The 25,452-nt window shown below is 34.3% G+C and overlaps 1 protein-coding gene across 5 annotated transcripts in view; it reads left to right on the top strand.

The window, feature by feature from the left end:
• CTNNA3 (catenin alpha 3) overlaps window positions 1–25,452 on the top strand; it is a 1,810,934-nt gene that overhangs the window by 600,152 nt on the left and 1,185,330 nt on the right. The gene's annotated exons all lie outside the window — the stretch shown is intronic.

Here is a 25,452-nt window from a genome sequence, read left to right as displayed (position 1 = left end):
AGGAATGAATATTCCCACTCTTAATCATCCTACTCTGAAGTCAGCATCAGAGAAGGTAATGACGACTTAGGGCATGGATCCTGAATGCTTATATGATTAGTTTTTGCTGGCCTGAATTGTTAGGCAAAAAATATATGCTGTAGTTGTGTCAAGACGACTGATGTAATCCAGTGGAGAATTTTACTAAAGAGGCTTTCACTACCTAATAGAAGAAAAAAACAAAAATAAAGACGGAAAATCCAAAAACAATGCATGATTACCTTCCCAATTGACTTGTTTGTCTTTATCTGGCTTCCCAGAACACTTGTCTAGCTGAACCATCCAGCAAGACCCAGAGTATTTTACTGATAACCATTTATTGACCAAGATGAATTCACTCCAAGGCATATAGATCTTGTTGGGAGATTTGGTATGCAGTATGTATACTGTATGTAAGTATACATACAGCTATACTTTGTATGACTTAGTTAGCATATATGAATACAGTAAAGATAATGTTGAATGAATTGCTGGCATGAAGGTTTTCTTTGAAAAAGAAACTAATAATTACAATTTTTGTGTTTTTACAAATGATTTTCTCTGTTTTCTTTTTGTCCAGCTCATCTGTCATTCTGTAACCATGTCAGAGAGTCTTCACTAGATTTAACTTCTCGTGAAAAGTACAGAATAAAAGTAGTATTTCTTCTCTTTTTTGTAATATCCTTCACTATGAAAGACACTTGTTTATGTTAGCTGTGAATGGCATTGCATGATGTTATTGATCCATGGAAAAGATCAGAGGTCGGATTCCAAAATTAGCAGAAAAGAAAAAAACAAATATATTTAAAATTATTCTTACAAAAGGATATATCAAAGACCAGTGTATTATGTCTCAGTAAGTTAAACATAGCCAGTTTTTCTTCCAGCATTTGACTGGTTAAGCATCAGAAGTAGTAGTCTTTCTTTCAAGGGTCACATTATGTGTAAATACATGCCTTTGAATCCCATAATCACCCTCAACAAAGCTAGTTGCTCTTATACTGGGGTGTATTGGAGACCTTTGAGCTCTTGAGGGCAGAATAGATTAACATTTTCCATTTCATGCTCTATCCAGGCCATACAAATTGACTGACAGAATCTTTTGCACTGCTGGTGTATTTTCAACTTATATAATTGAAGTTATATAAGTTGCATGTGTTTACGATTCAACTCCACTCTAGATGTTTTGGTTTTCTTCGGTTAATCTTTCCCTATAATATTTTTTTTTTTTTTTTAATGTTTGAGAGAGAGACAGTGTGAGCATGGGAGGGGGAGAGAGAGTGGGAGACACAGAACTCAAAGTAGGCTCCAGGTTCCGAGCTGTCAGCACAGAGCCTGATGCCAGGCTCAAACCCATGGACTGTGAGATCATCACTTGAGCTGAAGATGGATGTTTAACTGAGCTACCCAGGTGCCTCATCCTTATAATCTTTTCTAAGCAGAGATATTGACATAGTTTGGAGAAAAGTTTTATAGTCAAGCAATAAAAATTTAACATTTGTAGATGTAAATTCGAAGAATGGTATATGTTTATTCCATGATGTTCTGGCTTTAGGGGCACTAAAAATATTTGGAAAGGACATTGGTTACTAATGTATCATTACAAAAAAGAGGGCCCTGAAACATTGGGCAGCAAAGTATTTTTCCAGGGCTCATTCCTCACTAGATTATAATAAGTCACACTCAGGTCACTGAAATCAAGGTTTTAATTTTATTCATTGTTTCAGGGAAATGCTAAATTTCTGAGCTTTGTTAATGTCATAGGACATTAAATTGTGGTCATTATAGTTTCCTTCCATGTTACATAGTGCCTAGTGAAAACCATATTAAATATTTCCAAAACGATACTAGTAATGTTCATTTCTTTTCTAGTTGGTGAAATAAACACGTTAAAGGCAACAGTCAGTGTGTTCTTCTGTAGCTCATAACTCAACTTGCTTCTGAGGCACTGCAGTTCCAACAGAACTCTGGTCATTGATTACAGATTCACCTGGCTTAACTTGATAAATGATTTTTCCCAAGCCTCCTGTCTGAGAGGCCTGTTCATAGCTTGTTGATTTAAAACTGTAACTTCCCGGGGCGCCTGGGTGGCACAGTCGGTTAAGCGTCCAACTTCAGCCAGGTCACGATCTCGCCGTCCGTGAGTTCGAGCCCCGCGTCGGGCTCTGGGCTGATGGCTCAGAGCCTGGAGCCTGTTTCCGGTTCTGTGTCTCCCTCTCTCTCTGCCCCTCCCCCGCTCATGCTCTGTCTCTCTCTGTCCCAAAAATAAATAAACGTTGGAAAAAAAAAAATAAAACTGTAACTTCCCTTTTAGCCACTAATGCCAACATTATTGGTGATAATCTTGGTTTGTGTGTTAGTATGTATCACAGTAACAATATTTGGTAAGGCCCTTGGCAAATAAATTTATCTGACTATGTGAAATTATATGAAGAAAACAAGTCTTTTATTTAACATGATTCATGATTAGTCTGTTTTAAATAAGTTTGAATGGACTAGGCCTGAATTATCTGGATTTGGGAATGATCGATTTATGATAGCTTTGTATACTGGTAAAAATGTGTAGTATATTTTGTTATTTTGGAAGACTTTACTACAAAACTTGGAATACTGAATAGATTATTTCTCTGGATACTGCTAGTCTTTTGAGATAGTTCATTGTGAAACAGTTCTAATTATTTAGGCTATGCATCCTTAGTAAGTGACTGGAAATTGGTTATTCTCTATTCTCTATTCTCTAGGTGAGAAATATGACCTAGAAATGGATTTTTGCATTATTTCTCCATATAGATTCTCTTTTATAATTGAGGAGAAAGTGTTTACATATATTCACTTATAGACCACAGAGAGAGAGAGACAGAGACAGAGAGCCAGGGGGAGACAGAAAGAGAAAAGACTGGCTATCATTAATCTTAAGTATAAGTGATGGCCGTGAGCTTGGATAGCACTTAGTAACTTTTCTAATTTGAAGCATTGTGTCGATTTTGGAATTGTAAGTAATAATTCTACAGTTTATAACTTAAACCTTGTCACTGGAAGTATGGCCACTTAATGGCCATACTTAATAGTACTACTTAATAGTATCATTCTTTGCTTTTGGAGCATTGATTCTCATTAGAATCCCCTCTATGTAGAAACACAGACTTTTGGGCCCTGTTCTTAAGAGTTTCTGATGCAATATATCTGGGATTGGGCCTGAGATTTTGGATTTCTAACAAGTTCCTAGGTAATGCTGGTTTGCAGTCTGCAGTTTGAAAATCCATATTTTAGAGATACGGGAGCTATATATATAATTCTCAGTTTTAGAGATGTGATCCCAAAGGATGGAAACACACACACATACACACTCATGTGTATCTATTTATATCTGTGCACATGTGTGTAATTGGCAGCCAAGTTGATGCTAGATTCTAGTTTCTCTCTTTTTGTCCTCAGAGCTGTTTACTACCCTTAAAATGTAATATTTATAATATACTCTAGATGCGCCTGGGTGGCTCAGTCGGTTAAGTGGCCGACTTCAGCTCAGGTCATGATCTCACTGTTCACGAATTCAAGCCCCGGATCAGGCTCAGTGCTGACACTGTAGAGACTGCAGCCTGCTTCAGATTCTGTGTCTCCCTCTCTCTCTCTCTTCCCTTCTCCCACTCACACTCTGTTTCTGTCTCTCTCAAAATAAACAAACATTAAAAAAAATTTTAATGTATTCTAAAACATTTAACTAGAATACTAGAGGGAAAAGAAATTATTCTAATGAGTTAAATTATATGATTAATTGGAGATTACAAAGCACACAATTTTTAGTTTCCTTCCTTGCCATTGAAGACATTTTTGAAGTATAATGTTGTTTTTCTTTCTCAGTAAGTAGATCACCCTATGAAAACTTACTTTACCTTCTATAGTTGAACATTTTTTTTTTTTTAAATTTTTTTTTTCAACATTTATTTATTTTTGGGACAGAGAGAGAGACAGAGCATGAATGGGGGAGGGGCAGAGAGAGAGGGAGACACAGAATCGGAAACAGGCTCCAGGCTCTGAGCCATCAGCCCAGAGCCTGACGCGGGGCTCGAACTCACGGACCGTGAGATCGTGACCTGGCTGAAGTCGGACGCTTAACCGACTGCGCCACCCAGGCGCCCCGTATAGTTGAACATTTTGCAGTGCTCCAAGAGGTTACTTAGAGGTGGATTTTTACTGTGTAGGGTTGTAGATTTAGAAGTGGAGATGGGTTAAGGAAACAGTGTTGAGATATCTGGTAGTGTTTGTCATTGTTGTTACAGATCTGTGATAACAAATCACACAAATAACACAAAAAGTGTCCTAAAAATAAAATTAAATAATGGTTTCAATGAACTGAAGCTGTTACTGTAATTGCATTATGTTGCAACGGTAAATTGACTCTTTGCATAGAACAGAGCCTATTGAGCTGGCATAACTAGAGGTTCATGGAATGATTTTTTTTCTCTAGAACTAGTATCTATTGAGTAGTGGATACTCAATAAATATTTGTTAAAAAGTTAAATGCAGAGACCTGGACCTGTGGCTATAGCTCACCAGTTTTATTAAGGGAAACTGGGTAAGGAGGGAGGGCTTTTGGCCTAGTTAATTCCAGCCTCTGTGCTTGGTTTATCAGAATGCATGGTGCTCAGCCGCAGATTTACAGGAGTGTTTATTCATTACATATGGGCCGTACTTCCTTTGGTACTTTGAGGGCCGAACCTTTCCAAATTGTATTTAATGGTCTGGATTTTGGGTTGAAATTAGACTGGAATACACTAATGCTTACTACTACTACTAACGGATCATCCATATTTTTTTTCTCTCCTTTAGGGTAATGACAAACAACAATCAATTTATCTTGGTAGAAGTGCATAATTTTTATTAATGTAGCTCTTTTATTTTTTTAATTTTTTTAACGTTTATTTATTTTTGAGACACATAGAGAGAGAGAGCATGAACAGGGGAGGGTCAGAGAAAGAGGGAGATACAGAATCTGAAACAGGCTCCAGGCTCTGAGCTGTCAGCACAGAGCCTGACGCAGGGCTCGAACCCACGGACTGCGAGATCATGACCTGAGCCGAAGTCGGACGCTTAACCGACTGAGCCACCCAGGCGCCCCAATGTAGCTCTTTTAAAAGAGCTGTACAATTCTGACACATTAGGCTGGAATATTGCTGGTAATATATCCTGTATATGGCCTCATCAGACCAATGCTTCTGTAACTCATAGTGCCTTTCCTTATTATTGAAAAATCTTTCCCTTTTAGCCAAGGGAGTATTAAAATCCTAAGTAGGAAGGGATCTGGTCTGTTCTCTATTTTGACTTACAAAGATAGCCTTTAAAAATATACTTTTTTTTTTTTTTACTGTGAAAACAGAATTTATATAATCAAAATATATTTTTAAAATCTCCTTTATTCTGATAAGTGTTTATTACTTTATTAGTTATAAACAAAATATACTCATCCACATTGAAGACCAAATTGTATTTTGAAAAAAAAAAAGCAAATTGACTTTGCAATACAATGAACACCTTCTCCCCTTCCCATGCACATAGTAATCAGTTTTATAAGTTAACAGCTAATGAGAATTTTTTTCTTTGGACTATATTCAGCATTCATTTGGTGTAGTTCATCTCATTTTTACTAGTATCATTTCTTCTAGGTGTTTCCTTCATAATTTATCTTTAATTTTATTCCATTGAAAATCTTTTTATGTTATCTTATATCCTTTCTTGCACAAGACAGGGTAAAATAAAGAATTTTTTTTAACTTTATCAAAATAGTATATACTTTCTTTAAAAAAATTTTTTTTAATGTTTGTTTATTTTTGAGAGAGAGAGACACAGAGCATGTGCCGGGGAGGGGCAGAGAGGGAGAGAGACACAGAATCTGAAGCAGGTTCCAGGCTCTGAGCTGTCAGCACAGAGCCTGATGCAGGGGTTGAACTCACAAACCATGAGATCATGACCTGAGCCAAAGTTGGGTGGCACTTAACCAACTAAGCCCCCCAGAGACCCACCAAATAATATATACTTTCTAAAAAAGGTATAGACTTGTTCATAACAAGTAGTTTGCTGCAATTAGGTTTTTGTATGTAGACTCTGCATGAGTATCTTTTCTCCTAGGAAAGAATGCTATCTAGAGCTCTTACATGGTCTCTTCAATTGACAGCCTAGAACCCACCCTTATCCCACCAGGACTTCTGTTCTTCTCCATGCTGTAGGTAAGAAATGGCCAAATCTGTCCCTCAGCTATATTTGATTTGCCCTGAACACTGTTGATCAGGATATTACACTAAAAAAATGAATTCTAACACTTGAAAATTGGAAATTTCTCACAAAATTTCATATTTTTGTGTCTCTAGAGAAAATGGAAGATGTGGACCAATATCTCTGTCTGGTGATAGTCCTGGAGCTCAGTGGTAGTTACCCCTTTTAGATGAGAAAACTGTTCTGTCATTCGCCTCAGTCCTCACTACTCCCTATTTTGCAGACATTGAGGCTGATGGTCAGTTGACATTAGCCTTGCTTTTTACATGCCCAGCACCAGCCTGACTCTGGACACTTGGACTGCTTAAATCTTTGTGCTTCATTGGAACTTATACTGTTGCTAGCACCACTGGATGCTGATAGTTATTATAAACTACTTTGTAATGTACTTTCAGTTCCAAATATGGTACTTTTGACTAAAATTATATTGCAGGCAATACTTTAGAGGAATGAACCAAATGATTAGGAATTTCAAGTTCCACGGAAACTTTGGAAATCTGTGCAGGAGGTACTTTGGAGCTAACAGTCTTTTCAGATGCTATTGCCTCACCCATGCACTGGGTATTCTATGGTCATTGCTTACAATTTGACCCATTTGATTTGTTATCAAGGTTGTCTCTATTCACAATTCATTCTGGTGTCTGTCAATGAGTTCATGCCCAAAATGTCTGTGTTTTCCACACACTCCTTGCAAAGCTGGTAATTACAACAGTGCCTACATTGGGGCACTGTTGACAAGACTGACCAAAATTTCATCAGCTGTTAAAAAAAATCTATAATATAGGGGCGCCTGGGTGGCGCAGTCGGCTAAGCATCCGACTTCAGCCAGGTCACGATCTCGCGGTCCGTGAGTTCGAGCCCCGCGTCAGGCTCTGGGCTGATGGCTCAGAGCCTGGAGCCTGTTTCTGATTCTGTGTCTCCCTCTCTCTCTGCCCCTCCCCCGTTCATGCTCTGTCTCTCTCTGTCCCAAAAAAATAAATAAATATTAAAAAAAAATCTATAATATAGAAGATGGTTTAAAATGCAGCTTCTTGTTGAAATGGACCAACTGGGAGAGTTCCGGTGAACTACCATTGGTTTAAGAAATTGAGAACTGAGGAAGATTTAAGGCGTTCAAAGAAATACTTTTGTGTGAATGTTGGGTCTTGCTTAGAGAGTATAGTTGGTGTGGTAAAGTTGAAAGAAATACAGGACAGTAGAGACCTTGAGAGAAATTATTTCTAAAATATTTAAAATCCCAGTTCTTATTTGAAATCTAGCAACTAGTGACTGCCAGCAATAAGCGTGCTTCATTTGTACCTCAAGGGTACAATATTGTGACTCAGTGCCCCCAGCACCAATTCTTTCTCCATATAGTTGAATAACAACTAAAATGTAGTCCCTGTGTTTACGAAAGATTTATGATATACATTATAAAACAAGGATAACTTTCCTTTGTACAGTAAAGGAATCTCATCAGCCTGTATGTTCCCATCGTATTCATCAAGAGAATGGTCAATAAACAAGATATATGCTGTAGGTAGAATCTTTTTGTTCTCTTTTCTCTTTTGTAACTCTCATTGTCATGCAGGAGTGTGCCCAGAAATCTCAAGTCTTCTATTTTCTTGATAGTGCTCAATTTTCTTGACTGCTCCATTTTCTTGACTGTATCAAATTTCTTTCAGTTTCAGAGGGTTTTCAAATGCCATATAACTTCCTGTGAAGTACAGAGTACAAGAAGCCATGGTACAGAAGAGTACTAACACTCAGAGTACTCTTCTTCCCCTTAACTTGCTGTTTGACTTTGAAGAGTCTATGTATATATTGAAATCAACATGTATATCTTGCTTCTCCAGAGTGGGCTTATAGAGTCTGATACTGTGTGGTCTGATGAGATCATTGCTTTTCATTGTAATATAGGGTGATAAAAACATTTGATCAACCTAACTTGGGTCGTTCACTTGATTAAGGGTAGAAATGTAATACACAGTGGGTTATGCAAGTAAAAAATAATTTGATATCAATCGGCTGTCATTTAAAAACTGGAATTGAGTGAAAGCCTATTAAATTTATTTAGTAGTTATAGATTAATTTTTTAGCAAAAATCTGTCTATTCTTTGTAAATCAATACAGAACTCTGAATTCCTCTCGTGTGCTCTTTCATATTTTTAGGCCTGATTCAGATTTTTTAGTTTTATCATGACAAATCTCTATCTAGGGCAAAGATGTGAAATATTCTTATTTTTAGAAATATTGTTTGGTTGTTTTTAAATGCTCTGATTTGCACTGAGGACACCAGTACTTTCTATCTCCCTAGAGAATCTGAGGGGAAATACTTTTAGTATTTTATAATCCAGGAACATTCTATAATTTTTAGATAAATATGTACTACATATCTTAGAGTATGAGTTTATTTCCCTAGAGATGGAATTAAATTTGCTGATGCTTAAAAATACCAGCATGATTGATATACTATTTACTGTTGACCACGCTAATGAATTCTCATTCACTACTTTTCTCTTGCTAAAATTATACTTAAATCACACTGAAAATAACCTACAGCTACTGAAAGATCTAAAAGAAAAAATTAACAGAACTGCCATACCTCTTATATGTGAATTATTCTTCAAATTGTGAATTTTATTTTTTGGATAGTTCCAAACCTTTTAGTAAATCTCTTTACTAAATGTTTGAAGTTCTAACAAATGTTTATAGTGTACTTAATTACCTGAAGTTTATCTTTTGCATTGAGTCTTTGCTTTATTAATGAGTTTTTTTTTTTAAATCTCTAGTAGTGATGTGTCAGATGGGGTAGAGAAATTTTATAGCTCAAGCAATAAAGTCTAAGGTCTCATTTAACTTTGAGATTCTGAGAGTCTATGAATTCTTATGAGACTTTGGATGTATTATTCTAGATGTTTACACTTGAAATTCCTACATGGGCACATGCAGAGTAAAGATGCTTGACCAAATTAAAAAAAAAATCTCACTCTCAGTGCTTCACATGTATCTCCATACTGCCAGTGCATTTACTGATTTTGAAGAGCTGAGTTAGATACAATTTAATGTTTATATTAGTATTTGGCTTCACCATTGTTATATTGGCCTACCAGCTTAGTCCCCAATAGGCTAGATATTTTTTTCTTTTTCTCTGAAATTTGGAGAAATATCTAAGTTAACTTTTAAATGAAAAAGTTAATACCATGGGTCAATATATTTTTCCCCTGGTAGAAAAGATAAGTGATAGCAGAAAATGATTCCTTGGCCTTAAAAATATTATTATATACCCCTACAGAAACATTCTGATTTTATTAATTTTAATATATTTCAAATTTATTATGAAATTAAATATTTATATGTGATTGATATGGACTAGGATTGATAAATGCTTATTAGTTCATGAGAGGGGTGACATGGCTTTCTAAATTCTGTTAGGGCAAGCAAGCTCCATGTTTTATTAATTCTTTTCATTCTTTTCATTCCTACTATGCCTCATATAAAATTTTAACTCAGAAAATATTTTTGAGTGAGTGAGCTATAATTGAAACTACGCTACATTTAAGATTTTCTGTTATGCATAATACTTAAATAACCTTAGAGTAGGGGGAAAATATAAGATAATTCATGCTATTATTGAATAGAATTGTGCTTTCTTGTGAAAAGGAATCATTTTTAATTTTTCTAAAGCCTTGAGATCTTCAGCTTTGGAAGATTAATGCATAAGAGTTAATGTCAATGAAATTCCTTAGAAGAGCAAAGAAAAGGTGAGAAGGAGATGCCCTTATAAATTTCTATCCCACCTGAGAGGCATCTGGGAATTCCAGTGAATGGGTAGAGAGGATTGGATGATAATGGGAAACTATTTAGAAAATTGCCAGTTAAAACCAGATAATCCCAGGGTGTGATTTATGCAACCACACCTGTCTCAACAGTGTCGTTCAATAGAACAAGGTTCTGGTGTGCAAAAATTTTCAGCAATACTTATTGATTTAGGTAACTATTGTCTTGGATTATTCTTTATTCCAGCCTTATTTGGATATTCTTTTTTTTTCATGAAGAGCTGTTTACTGGACAGATGTCTTCTTAGATCTGCCTACTCTTGCCTGAAAGGCAATACCTATTTCAGTAGCTATTAGCATATTAAGAAAACTTGGGTAATTCCTTCCCCTTCACGTTAATTTGCTCTTGTTGATTATTTGCTGTAATATGTTATATAATTGCTCTTGAATGGGTCAAGAAAAGCATTCATTTACCCATTTTGATTGCTATAAATATCTTTGAAGTTCTCCAAATGTGCTTCTATATTATTCACAACTCTTCTAAGTCATTAATAAATATATTGAACACCTGTGCTAGCACTGATCCCTGAGGCACCTCATTATTAACCTAATTGCGCAGCTTCATGATATTTCATTTAACCTTGATTTTACTACCAAACTTTTTTCAAACCGAGACATTTTCAAATTAATGATAAATTTTACCTTTTATCCTTTGGTTGCCATGGCTCCGTAATTGCATTTCCACATTAAAAAAAATTATGAATGAAATATCATTAGACATTCAATTGTTGAAAAAGTTCAAACAAGAAAATTGTCTCCCAGTTATTTTCATTGAAGTTCTACTTGTCTACTCTTCTTTTATTTGTTTTCATCAGCTATTTTCAAAATTTTAGGGTGTGGAAACAATAATGCCATAATTCTATAATCCCAACATCATTGTTTTGGATACAGTTCTTTTTGTGAGTCCCACTGTCTCAATGCTATTTTATCAAATTGGAGTCAGGAAAGGAAAAAGGAGATGGAATTCATTTTAGCTGACATTGCTATTCATCAGTGAAGCCATTACAAGTGAAGAATGAGGTTTGTACCTTCTGGTTTAAATTAAGCTTACAGAGTAGAGTTTTATCTAATGTTGGAGCAAGAAAGGACTCTGAAGTTCACATGGTTAAATTTCCTTCATTTTTCAAATAAAGAAGCAGAAGCCCAAAAGATGAACTGACCTTGATGAATGAAGGTCACACTGATCAGAGACAGAGTTCTGCATTTTACTCTATTGTTCATTCCACTGCATCTGGCTTAGGTTTTTATTATTTTTTCCACTATGAGTAATTAAAATTTTCTGTCTCATTTATTCTAAATTTTGACATGAGTTCTTCTTTAAACTTCTTTTAAACCATCTTTATCTAATTTAATTCTTTTAATCCCTAACAGTGCCTTGAATATAGTAAGTTCTTAATAAATACATACTGAATGTGTAAATAAATCCAGAAGGACACTGTGTATTTAGCAGATTCCAACATATATAATACAAATATATACATATATACATGCATATTAAATTATAGTTACTTAAATGATTTTTAGTTTTTCCTTTATTTATCTCATGGTCTGTATCAGTCATGAAAATAAGATCATGAAGCATATATGTTAATTTCCAAGATTTACTTGTAAGTGGTTAGGCTTTTGGATAATCAGCTTTATTTGAACTTATTGCACTTAAACAACACTGAGTTTTTCTATAATATTGAGTGTTGTATCCTTTATTAATTTTAATATCACTTGCTCTAAGACTCAAATCTGAACAAATTCTCTCATAGATATTTGAGCTAATTTGGAGAGTATAAGGAAAAGGTCTGCATATGAGAAGAGCCATTCTACAAAAATTCGGGGAGGGAAGCCAAAGTCATTAATACCGTTGATCCCTTGCCTTTCTGCCTCCTACAGAGGCATTATGAGAGAAACTTCTGTGTTTATCTACTTTAAATATTTACTTAAATTTATTTTTAATAGTAACATTTCAAGAACATTGAAATGCTCTTCATTACTGTTGGAAGGTCACCATTGAAATCAAATGGCCAATGTTCTATCATGTGGGTAAGTCACTCCTTGGAAGAATTATAAGTACCTTCAAGGTGCATTATGTATTTCAGGTTCATGATTCATCTGCTTTGGGGAAAAGTATTATTTCCTGGCACATGTTCAAATGCTGTAATTTAAGGCATTTATAGTAAATTATTATACCACTGCAGCAAATGAAATTAATACACTCCAGGAGTTATACCTAGGGAATAGTTGATACATCTAGTTAGATCTGGGTCATTGTTCTTTAACATTCCAGGAGAAAATAATTTTTAAATGCATAGTGACTTTAAATTTTTTGTCAAATATCTATGACACATATGAAAACTGAGCAAGAATATAAGTTAAAAATAATATAAAGGAGCAAGCAGAAAGGATTAAGCTGCAAAATTTCTCTGCACGTGTTTATTTGAACATTTAGACCTAGCAAGTGTCAGATGTACTGTTATCACAAAATAACTGAAGGAGCACATCTGTTTTAAAAGAGAGTTCCATTCTGCTCCTAGGATATGAGGATACAGTTTTGGATTCTTCCTCACCCCTCCTTAACTCTGTTTCCTATCATCAAATCCTTTAAAAGTATGGGTGTAAATATGTTACTGACAAAAATATCTACAGCATACTTACTGAATCTGTTTCTCTTTCCCTTATTTTCCTCATGGTTATTTTCATGATCACCTGAGTGATCCTAACTGTCTTATTTGCATTTTTGTTCGATTAATTGCTTCCAGGAGGCCCTTGGGTGAGGCATAGATAGATGGTATTGCCACAATTTTGAATTTACTCAAATATTGAACTAAAGTCTATAGTGGGTACAGACCAAAGTAGCTCTCAGAGATATGACCTGGACTTTTTGTAAGATAAATTTGGAGGTTCTGAAACTGACCCATACAGGATCCTTCAATACAGGTTACTATAGCCTTTTTAGGTATATAATCTAATTTCTGGGATACCCACATTTAAATCCAGACTTGGGTCTCTCCTTGGGATCTTTTTTATTGGGGTTGACCCAAAGCTGCATTATATTCCATAGCACTCTGCTTCAGACCCAAACCAAGATCTCAGATTTTTTTTAAAGGGAGTAATTGAAGTACACTCTTCAGGGCTGATTATTAGCAGAGAAAAGCCGAGAAAAAAAGCATAGCAGTTGGTATCTCTCTCCACGGCAGGCCCCCTTCCCCCTCCTCACACACACCCCACTGAAAACAATGACTATGATGAGTTACTGATTGTATGTTACATCTATAAGTATTTAGAATTCAGAAAAAATGAAAAACCCTTAATCTAAATTTCCACCCAACTTTAGGTATGTGCTGGTAGTAATGTATTTCTAATTGCATTCATATTTATATTAGAGCAAAGCTTAATGACATCTGGAAAAACAAGAAAAAAAATTACAGAGACCCAGAATAGATATATTTTGTATGAACTAGTCTTAGTAATTCACTTAAATAAGGTTTTATTTGTATTTTTATATTGCATGGATTCATAAATTCATTTTGCTCCATGAAGAAAACCGCTTTTTTTTTTTTGAGAGAGAGAGAATGTGCCTATGCATACATAGGTGTGAGCAGGGGAAGGGCAGAGGGAGAGAGAGAATCTTAAGCAGTTTCATGCCTAGTACAGAGGGCCATGCAGGGCTTGAAATAGGTCTTGGTCTCACAATTGTGAGATTATGACCATGAAATCATGACCTGGGCCAAAATCAAGAGTCTGATGCTTAACCAACTGAGCCACCCAGGCATCCCAAGACATCTGTGTTTTTACAAAGGTTATATGCTTTAAACAGAATTGAAGTGTAGCTCAGAACCTTGTCTATGTGTAATTCAAACCTAAATGTAGACATCTTTTATTCCAAAAATTTAACTTATTAATGCATTGAGTATAGGTATATAGCTAGTACATCAATACTCATTTATTCTTTTTTTAATTTTCAAAGAAAGTTGTGAAATAAGAATTATGTAATAATTGGGAACAGAATGCAATATTTTGATATACATTTTCTTAATTTTCCTTTTCTTGTATCTGATCTATTTTCTCTAATTTTTTTTTTTTTAATTTTTTTTTCAACGTTTATTTATTTTTGGGACAGAGAGAGACAGAGCATGAACAGGCGAGGGGCAGAGAGAGAGGGAGACACAGAATCGGAAACAGGCTCCAGGCTCTGAGCCATCAGCCCAGAGCCCGATGCGGGGCTCGAACTCACGGACCGCGAGATCGTGACCTGGCTGAAGTCGGACGCTTAACCGACTGCGCCACCCAGGCGCCCCCTATTTTCTCTAATTTTAAGGAGTAATGGGTACTAGGACATTCAACTAAAGATGGAATTTGCATGCCAATTGAAAATTATTATATTTTAAATTTGTCTTTATTGCATGCTTTATAAATCTTGTGGTTGGACTAAATAATAACTACATAAATACACATGAAATGCTACATATGAATGAGTCTATATATTGTTATGGATGAAATATTTTATTTTCCCTTCTTCACAGGAATTTTTTATGGAGTCCAAAGTAAGTTAATCAAGATTAAATTTTAGATAAAACATTAAAAATGCTTTCATTTTAAATTTAAGTTTTGGTGATTTTAGTCCTATTTATTTCATAATTTATTAATATGGCACCTAAAACTTACATTTTAAGTTTCAGAATTTAACTCACGTATTATCCTAATTCTCTGAATGTAAGTGGAAGGAGTTACTTTATTATTTATTTATTTATTTACTTACTTACTTATTTATTTAATTTTGAAGAGAGAGTGCAAGCAGGGGAGAGAGGCAGAGGGAGAGATAGAGAATCTTAAACAGGCTCTATGCTCAGCATGGAGCTCCACGCAGGACTCCATCCCATGACCCTGTGATCATGACCTGAGCCAAAATTAAGAATCAACCGACTGAGCTCAACCGACAGAGCCACCCAGACACCTCGGAAGGAGACATTTCGTGTAATATCATGAAATCATGTTGAAAATACTTTTGTGTGGATAAACTTGGATGTACTTGAAAAATTATTGCTTCTTTTCAGTTTGGGGTTGGGATTAGAGGGGTAGATGGGCAGCTCAGAAAGAGGGGTTTAGGCTGTCAAGAAAGGTGGAGGAATGTATGTTTGGAATATAGTTACCATGGTTTATGATATATAAGCTATAGTTAGGTTAACTCAAGAGTTAATAAAATAAGGTAAAATTTAATATTGTAAAAATGTTCAGAGCCACTTAATGACAACCCATAGATTTTTGGCTTACATAAAAAAAAAAAAAAACAAAAAAAAAACTTTAAAACCAAAAACTGTTGAGAGCTTTATTTTTAACCCTAGTCAGATTTTTTGAAAATACACTACTAGTCTCTTTAAACCAGCACCTGAGAATGTTTCTACTAGTGGATAAATCTTTAAATATATGCCCTGCTTTACTTCGTGATCTTTATATCTGAAGAATAGTACATGAAAGGAGTGTGCTATGTGGGTGTGTATGTATATCTGTAAGGTTGTTGTTGTTTTTTTAAAGAGTTCATAGGTAAGATACAAATTAAGGAACTGAAAATCTAAAGATGATTCAATAATGGGACACTGGAAAGCGGGCATGATGCTGGAAAAAAAAAAAAAACAACAACCAACCAAAACAGCATTTCAAAGATCAGATTATACCATTGCAGTTAGAATCTAAACTGCTTTCAGAATAGTAACTCTAGTTTACTTCCTTATTTTATACTTTTTGCTACCCCCAAAATAATTTGAGACTTCTTATAACAAAAGACCTATGAAATAAAATGAACAAAATAGGACTACAAAGAGGAAATAAACAATATATAAAAAAGAGAAAGCCAAGACCTTCAACAGGGAGGTTTGCCTGGCTACTATGTTATCAAGTGTAACCCAACTCAGAGTTCCTGAGTTGAGATGTAAAGGAGATAGGGTGTGTTACAGAGCACTAGATTCATCAGGGACAAGGTACAACCATTTCTCAGGATAATTTTTCCTGGACCTAGCTCTAAAATACATTTCTTATGTGTTCTTTTAAAAATTATGTTCCATGGGGCACCTGGGTGGCTCAGTCAGTTAAACATCTGACTTCGGCACAGGTCATGATCTCATGGTTTGGTTTGTGAGTGGGAGCCCTGCGTAGGGCTCTGTGCTGACAGCTCAGAGCCTGGAGCCTGCTTCAGATTCTGTCTCCCTCTCTCAGTGCCCCTCCCCACACACACTCTGTCTCTCTTTCTCTCAAAAATAAATAAACATTAAAAATATTATGTTCCCTATAGGGAGCCTGGGTGACTTAATTGGTTAAGTGTTTGACTCTTTATTTGGGCTTAGGTCATGATCTCAGGGTCATGGTATCAAGCCCCATGTCAGGGTGTTGAGCATGGAGCCTGCTTAAGATTCATTCTCTCTCCCTCCCTCCCTCTCTCTCTCTCTCTCTCTCTCTCTCTCTAAAAAAAAGAAAAAATTCCATAATGTGGTGGTTATTTTCCTCAACAGTAGTTCCAATTATATGTAGAAGCATATCCCCAAAGGCATTTTCATATATGGATTTGTGTCACATGTGGAGCAGAGTCCAGTGTTTGGGCAGCCATGTCCTATGGCCAAAAAAAAAAAAAAGAATGTTTAGAAAAGATAAAATTTATTTCAGGGTTGGGGTGAAAAGTTCAAAGGAAATGCTCATTTATGCTCTAAAAAATTTGAAAAACAGGATGAATTATGTCTTCTTGCCATGATTCTTAAAACCAAGAATTCCTTCTCTTGGAAGTCCAAATCAGTTTCTATCTTCTTTACCTGCTGTGTTTCCCTCCATCTCAGAAAGGAAACAAGGCAAACTTGATCAAATAAGTGCTAACAAGATTCACTCTATAGTGATTGTATAAATATATTCTGCATCTACTTAAAATTCAGATTTCAGTCTCTAGTAGCATAAATATGGATCAATTCTATTAGGAGAAAAGGATGAAAATTGAAAGAGAAAACAAGACAAGGGAACCAAGTCAGTTAAAACACTTTAATTATACCCCAGCCAAAAGGAGTTAAATAAAAGCCTGAGAAAGAAGAAATTTTTATGGAAACATATGATTTCAAATTAGGTATGAAATAAGACAATTATAAAATATCTATAATGTATTGGAAAAGATGGAAAATGAAGGTATATTATCATAATTACCCATTATAAATAAATCAGTTGTTCATTATTTTCCATCAAAAGAACAGACTGACAACATCTATTCAATGTGTGAATGATTCAGTTAATAGCTTTTCATGCCTCATTTCTGACACTTTTGTCCGGGGGGGGGGGGGGTGGAGATAAAAATACTGAAGTGATTGAAATACTACACTGGAGTGACCTGCATATAATTTATTACCAACTGGTACTCTTATTTTTAAATGGCATTTTCTCTCCCAGAATGAAATAGCTTAAATGCTAAATGCTTCAGGGTTTGCTTTGGTAAGACCTTACCATTTGGGAATTTCATAATCACTAACAAGTGAATAGAATGAATATTGTCCACTTATTAAAAAACTTATAATGGTATCCCTGAGATCGGTGTGTTTTCTGGGATACTGTGGCTCTGGGGAAAGGTGGAAATGTCCTCTGGTGGATTTCTTTTTATCCTGCTATTCATTACAGTAATCACATGTAAATGCACTCCAATGGACAACTTTCTACCACAGACTGGTTTGACAAAAATAATTTTAAGAGATATTTTAATATTTTTTAGCAATTCTCATTAGCTGGCTTCTGGATCTTTCATAGAACACCACACGTACAGTCATGTAAAGCCAAGTCTTTGATTATTCAAGGAATTTGTAGAGGTCCTTAATATCCAGCCATGAGCAAAGATACGCTTTTATGAAAATGTCAAAGGATCTTTTTAAAAGGGACGCTTTGAGCCTTATCTGAATATTCTTGAGCTCTGGGGCATTCTATTTATTGAGTCCAAAAGGAGTTTGGAACAAAGGTTTGGTTCTCAAATCTGTTATAGAGTTAAATATAACCTTATTTATATGTTCTGGTAAGCTAATAGAGCTATATAATATGCTATAATTGGACAATTCATATTGAAGACAAATTAATGTAAGCTTTTACTTTCCAAGTCTTGTCACCCTCTGTCACTATGTTGAATACGTATGTGCATATCATATATCACTCAAATGAGAGGTGGAGAAAGAAGAGAGAAGCTAGAGGAAACATGAAGAAGAATAAAATAATCAGAATAATGTACTAATCTCCTGTGGTTTTATTTAGGGCCCTGAAACTAACTGTTGCTTGCTTAGCTTTCTATCAAAGTCAACTATGATATGCCTTGATGGAGAGAGAAATTGGATATACTTTTATTTCACATAGTTCTGAGGACTGATAAATTATGCCAAGTTTTATTTAGAATTATATCATTATAAATTTACTATTAACTCTTCTTTAATTTGTAGCCTTTTCTTCCATTTTTCTTATTTTCTTATTCTATTTTAGTAAATGTTTTCAAGGCAGGATTTTTTTGGGAGAATGAACTTGTAGCAAATTTAATTTAATAGCAAATATGCAAACTATGCAGATGTTTTAATCTATAAATTGTCACAAGTCTTTTTGGGAGTAGATGGGTTACAAACCTGAAAAGGAATGGTGGGTATCATCCAAGCCTTGTATTTTAGCTAGCATTATACCCTATGAGTCTGGAATTTCCAACCAGCAGATGGAGATCTAATAGTATTTCTCAGAGCCTCTCAGGAGAGCGTCTAGTTATTTACCATCACCTTTCCATCCTGTTCCTCTTGCACTCAGGAATGTCAATATCAGTGTTTCACATTAGTCCCAACAGTTTTAGGGCCACATTAATTGAAAAGCACATTAATTTTCTTTGTTAATCAACTGGAGTTTCTCAGACTAGATTTGGCTGCCTCTTAATAAGAATTAAGGATAGTCATGAACCTTCAGAAACCTAAAGGCTTTTATAATTGTATAGTCACTACAAATTATAGACCCTACATAGATAACATTTTAAAGATAACATTTAAAGCACTCACATTAAGGATGTTTTAGGTATTTAATGTAATATAAATAGTAGCAGTCTAATGAATTCAATTTCATAGCCTTATTTATCATAATATATCATGGGTCACACTGTGAAACTAGAGTTTCACCTAGAGTGAAACTTTGTATGTAATTTATTTTTGAAAAATAATTGAGTATCATATAGTTCTATATGTTGGGGATACTGATGGCCACTTTTGCCATACTGCATACTCTTCATTATCCACAGAGTATTTTAGGAGAAGAACATTAAGATACCATTCCCTTGGCATTTTTTAAGATAGCATTATTCATAATGAACTCTCTTAATATTGATATATTCTGAAATTCTAAAATAAAAAAATATTCATTTTCCTAAGTGGGAAGATCAGAAAACTATGCCTTCAACTAGTTACTGAATTTACTTTTATTATTTCGGCTCATCTTAATGCAAGGTGATTCTTGAGGATTTAATAAGAAATTTCCGTAGACAACAAACAAATAATGGAATCCTTTGGGAATAATGATATTCTTATAAAGAGATGTATTTATTGAAGGACATAAAACATATTTATGGAAGTTAAGAGCTAATGATACCGAACAGCTACTAAAGCATCTCTGCTTATTGCCATATCAGATGATCTAACCACCTTGCTAATAGTTTTTCACTTTCTTAAAGAATTATTTGATAGCAGAATAAAATACAAAAGACTCTCTATGTATAACCTATTTCTTATTCACTTTAATAGCAGTCATGTCATAACCAGTAATTGGTGAAAACATAAATTGTACAGGCAGATACACCTCTTCTACATTTTTTTTCACATATTCCTGAGGTGAGAACTGCAATATAGATTTTTTGATACACATAGATTGGATTTGCATGATACGTGTTAAAAACAAAACAAAATGAAAAACTTCTGACAGTCTATGACATTTATTACTTATTATTTGTATTTAGTAAAATTGCATGTGTCTTGAATTTATCATGGAATGGCTCAATTGAATACTCTTGATTTGAGGATTAAATTTAGAAGATTGGAGGAAGGGAAAATTAAAAATAATCTTTAATATTTATATATAAAAAAATCAGGTTATTAGCTATCCTGAGGAAATTACCAGACTCAAAAACTACTGGAGTCCTAGGTTTCCAAAAGCTAATATACATCTAAAATACCAAACTAATTAGGAGTGGGGAATGGAACTTGCAGGACAGGTGTGTGTTTGTGTGACTGACAATCTTTAGAATCCAGAGTCTCAAATAGCAAGTGTTCTGAGGCCTTATCTGATTTTCTCCAATCCAAATTAATCATTCTCTCCCCTTCAGTCCTACAGCACCATGCTCATACTTCATTGTTGGAAATATCATATTAAATTACAATCATTTATTCACTTTTAAGCATTTGATCACTTTATTGCCTATCTCAGTCCTTGGCATATTATTAGTAAAGGCTGAATAAATGAATAAATACTTATTTGATTGAATTGAATTAAAAACACCAAAGTATTAGGGATATAATATAAAAGACAATCACTGTACAAAAGAAAAGGCACATTGAATAAATACATGTGAATAAAAATTTGTAACTATCAAGGGAACACACAGACTGCTGCAAGTGAATAGTCCAAATGACAAGCAAACTTTGATGGAAAGAGAACATTTCTCAACCTTATTTGACTGTACCTTAAAAAAAAAACAGCTTTATTGACAATTGTCTGTACTTCTAAGGTGGAAATAATTCTGCATACTTTGTTAAATTTTGATGTGTTCATGAAATATTTTGTAACAAAAAATAATATTGAGTAAATGTGAGTTCTAGTAGTGAGTCTGTTGTCTATTACCAAAGTGATTTTGAGCATGCCATTTACTCATATTCTATTTAGTTTCTTTATTTGTGAAATGTAGCAGTCAAAAAGCATTTTTGTTTTTACTCTTTGGGATAAAAATCCTGGTTAGTATTCACCAATGTTAACATAAATACTGAAAAGAGTAAAAAAAGAAAAACTCAGTAAATCTGTAGACCATTTTCTCACCTGGAACCAAAGAGTAATTTGACTGAGGATGTTACGTTATTAACTTCTAAGAAATTATTAAATTCACATAATTATTTTAAATTTATAGGGTTGCCTGAATCACTCTTAAAAATGTTTTATGAACATTTTACTGAAATTGACATAAGACAAAAGATTGATATGATTTAAGCCTCCCCCCAAAAGAAAGGTAAAATACATTGAATATATAGGAATATACATTGGGTGGCAGAGTTGGTTAAGCATTGCAATTTGGCTTAGGTCATAATCTCCCAGTTTGTGACTTTGAGCCCTCTGTGCTGACAGCTCAGAGCCTGGAGCCTGCTTTGAATTCTTTGTCTCCCTCACTGTCTGCCCCTCCTCCACTCACGCTCTGTCTCTCTCTCAAAAATAAACGTAAAAAAAATTTTTAAGAAAAGGAATATAAAGACAAATAAAGTTGAAAAAAAGATGGGAAATGTTTATGCCCAAATAGAAAGGCTAAAAGGTTTGCTCTGTCAAGAGTAAAATTTGGTTCTGAATTTTTAGACAATCAGGACAACAATTGAGCTTGGTATTTCTCTGCCAGACAAGCATCAATCTAATGGATATTATTCAAATAATAATATCCATATATAAAATATAATACTCTTAACTTTCTTCTCTTTTCATTTTGCCTGTCTGAATACTGTCAGTCTCAAGTTCTATCTCAGTTTTCACTTTTGCCCAGAGTTTTCCCCAACAATTTGGCTTTGATTTCATCCTTTGATTGCTTTGTTTTCTTGCAGGTATTCAATTTGGAGTTTTGTGTTTTTTGTGTTGTTGTTGTTGTTGTTTGGTTTTTTTTTTTTTTTGCTTCATATGGATGTCTTTTCTCCTTGCTAAGACTGTAAGTCTCTTGAGAACAAGTTATTTAATACATTCTTTTGTCAAGGATTTTTACCCTCCACCAGAAATATATTAGGTATGTAATAAACATCCATTACATTGAAAAATGTCTTCAGTTATAGCTTTCAGTGAATACACTTTTAAAGTTAAGAAATGGGCTTTTGAAGTGGACTTTAAGTGGGCAGTTAGTAGCGATCACTTTGTCAGTATGCCTATCATCTGGCTTTGAATTCTTGTTCCATGATTTAGTAGCTACATGTTATATAATAACTTTGAGCATCATTTTTCTTATCTTCTTAAGGAGGTAACAATAGTACTTCATAAGGTTATTGTTAATCCTATTAACCATATTAATCAGGACTAAATATATACATGTGAAATGTTTAGAAAAGTAAACATTCATTAAGTTTTAGTTAATTATCATTTTATCTTAAAGTTCTCAGTATTATGTCATTCTTTCTGGAAATAATTAGAAGTTTCTTCTGGTGGCAATTATGGAGCACAATCAATTGTCTGAAGTCTGCCTCAGAAAGCAAAAAGTATATGACAAAGAAACCATGTCATCATTATAGACAATAATATTTATATTCTCAGGTGCAAGAAGGCATGCATCATCTGAAAACTATATCAGATCATTCATTGAGTTAAAAAGAAGTGATCTCCAACTACATTTCTGTTTTATATTACATGAAGTGTTTATCCATTAGAAGACTCTTCTTCCAATTCCATTATGGTAGTACCAAGGTGTCATACTGAGCTTACACATTTTTATTCCATAACGGGAATCAAAGACACAGAAAAAGTCAAGAAAAGCTACTACCCCAGCCTTATTTTATCCTTCCACAAAATGATGAAATTTTACAAGGATTCATTTTGAAATAGCCATGTTTATAATGTAATGTTGGTTTAAGGAACTCAAGTTTGAAGTTTGTTAAATAGGAAACTGGCAAGGAGCTTTGAAGGATGTATATAATACAGTGAATGTAAGATTCCATCAAATCCCAAGGTAAGAAAATGTTGACATCACAAAGATCTCAAGTCTTTCTTCAGATAGCAGAGTTCAGAGTTCATTGTTTTTACCTAAATCTATTATACATTTGTAACCAGAGCTGGAATGGGCCATCCAGGCTCTTATCTCAAGACAGTAATTCCTTATTTTATAAATGAATATAAAATAAGACCGATAGATAATGAATGTTACAAGTGTCTACGTCAAAAACTGCTAGAGAGGATTTTAGAAACGATATTTCCAGCTCTCCGGTAGGTCTACCACTCTAATATTGCCTTATAGCAGAGAAGAATGACAGGATTGATCCAGTCTTTCAGCACATCTTCATCATTCTGTTTAGGGCATTACCTTTATGAATCTGGGATTGAAAGCAAATATATTACTGATGTAAACTAGTAGGAACAGATGGAATATATCTTAAATACAAGTTATTTCTCAGTAACAGAATTTAACTAGGTATATGTGAATTAATGTAATTACTCATTTTGTTGAAGCACTAATTTGGGGTTTATAGTTTTCGGACATTTCAAAATTGATCTTGAAAGAACATTTGGTATTTAGTTTGAATCTTTTATTCTGACTTTTCACTTTCTCCCTGGAGAAATGATAGTGCTTTAACTAATTTTTATTCTTAATATTATTTCTTTTGGTACAGTTAATTCTATTAATCTATTGTTTGACATATATTTCCATCACAAATATCTGTTTGCTTTTAGTCCCTAATGTCCATATTGGCCTTTATTGATGACATTAGATGCAAAATGTTGTAAATTTTAATTTTTAATTTCAAAAGTTATCCACAGATCAATGACATTAAATCACATTTCTTTCACTTACGTCTTGGTATGTGTAATTTTTTGTCCTCTTCGTTATCGTCCACTGAATCTTCAACCCAGATAGCAGGGTCATCTTTGTTATCCAAAATCAGAATTACTTTAGATTTTCAGCTAAAATTTTTGTATGGTGTAGTGGTGCCAGAATGAACACATGTAGTGATATTAGATGCAGGATGCGAGAGCTTCTTTCTTTCTGGATTTATTATTTTAAACATATAGCATACTTTTATCACAGTTATAGTAGTGGTAGTTTTTAGTAGAAATGTGGCTTAGTATTTCACTGTCTCTTGAATTCCACACTATAAAAGACAATGCGTTTTACGTGAACGCTACATGTTCAGGTAGTATGATAGAGTTAAATGCTAATGTAGTTTCTGAATTATATCACCTTGGACTTGTGCAAGTTCAGGGAGAAATAGAAGAGGTTTTTAGTCCAATGGTTTAATAAAAATCTCCTAGAGACAGTAATGGAATTGAGACTATTTAAATATCATTTGTTAATAGCTGAGACTGAGGAAGATTCACTTGAAGATTGATTTTAAACATAAATGTAATTTATTTGGCCACCTGCATATAGTGATGAAAACATTTGCGTTGCTTTCACAAGGAAGATTGTTTTTTTATTTAAACTGTATACTCTGTTCTGAATAATAGAACAAGCAGGGCCAACGTAATAATAAAGGCTGTCTTCTTGCCTCCTTTCTGGAGTGTTCTCCCACTGCACAAATCATTTGGGTAAGTAAAAATTTTCCTTGAAAAATATTCCCACATAGGATCATTCATAGGAAATATCCTGCAACTCAAGCCATGTCATTGCCAGTTAACATTTTGTGACTGTATATTATTGGTGTTTTTCTTTGTGTTGTCATTTGCATGTGGTTACTTTATTGACTGTCGAGGTTTTGCTTCAAGTGACATCTTCCTTCTATATTTTGCCAGTTAAAGATTTTATTGTGGATACCCACTTATATTTTTGTTATAGTTTTATAATATAGCTAGGGAAGTTGGAAATGGAAATACAACATGAATATTTGGGAATATCTTTTGAAGGGTTTTTATTTTAAATGTCCACTCCTTTTAGGAAACAATGTATAAAACTTCAAGAAAGTAATGGACATTTATTTCCATTAAGTTGCTGACTTAAGATATTGAAGGAAATCTCTATACAGTGTGAAATAGTTTAAGCAATTTTTTATATTTAAGAATAGGAAAGTATATTCCTTCTTTGCTGTCTTCACATCCCCTGTTAAAATATTTGAGTCAAATTATATTGATTATGGTTTTTTCTCACTTCTGAAAAGGGTGCTTACGGGGTGATAGGAGGACATCCCTAGAGTCTGATGAACTGGATATTATATCTGACTCTCTTGTATGAGCTTTGGCAAGTTATTCAATTATCACAATCCTTATTTTCCTCTTCTTTAGAATGGTGGCTATACCTGTTTCCTAAAAAGTTTTGAGAATCAGGTGGGGACAGCCCAGTGCCTGGTACATCATAAGTCAGTTTTTTGCTCTTTCCCCACTTCTGGCTTTTCTACTGTTATATTATTATCCCTGGGAGCAAATGATAAATTTTAGTTAAGTGAATAACTGTGTT

Source organism: Puma concolor, chromosome D2 (genome assembly GCF_028749965.1).
Source record: "Puma concolor isolate L17-30 chromosome D2, mPumCon1.1.hap2, whole genome shotgun sequence".
In the NCBI taxonomy this organism is placed as follows: domain Eukaryota; kingdom Metazoa; phylum Chordata; class Mammalia; order Carnivora; family Felidae; genus Puma; species Puma concolor.
Note: the sequence above shows the minus strand (reverse complement) of the source record. Positions and strands in the feature narration are given on the sequence as shown.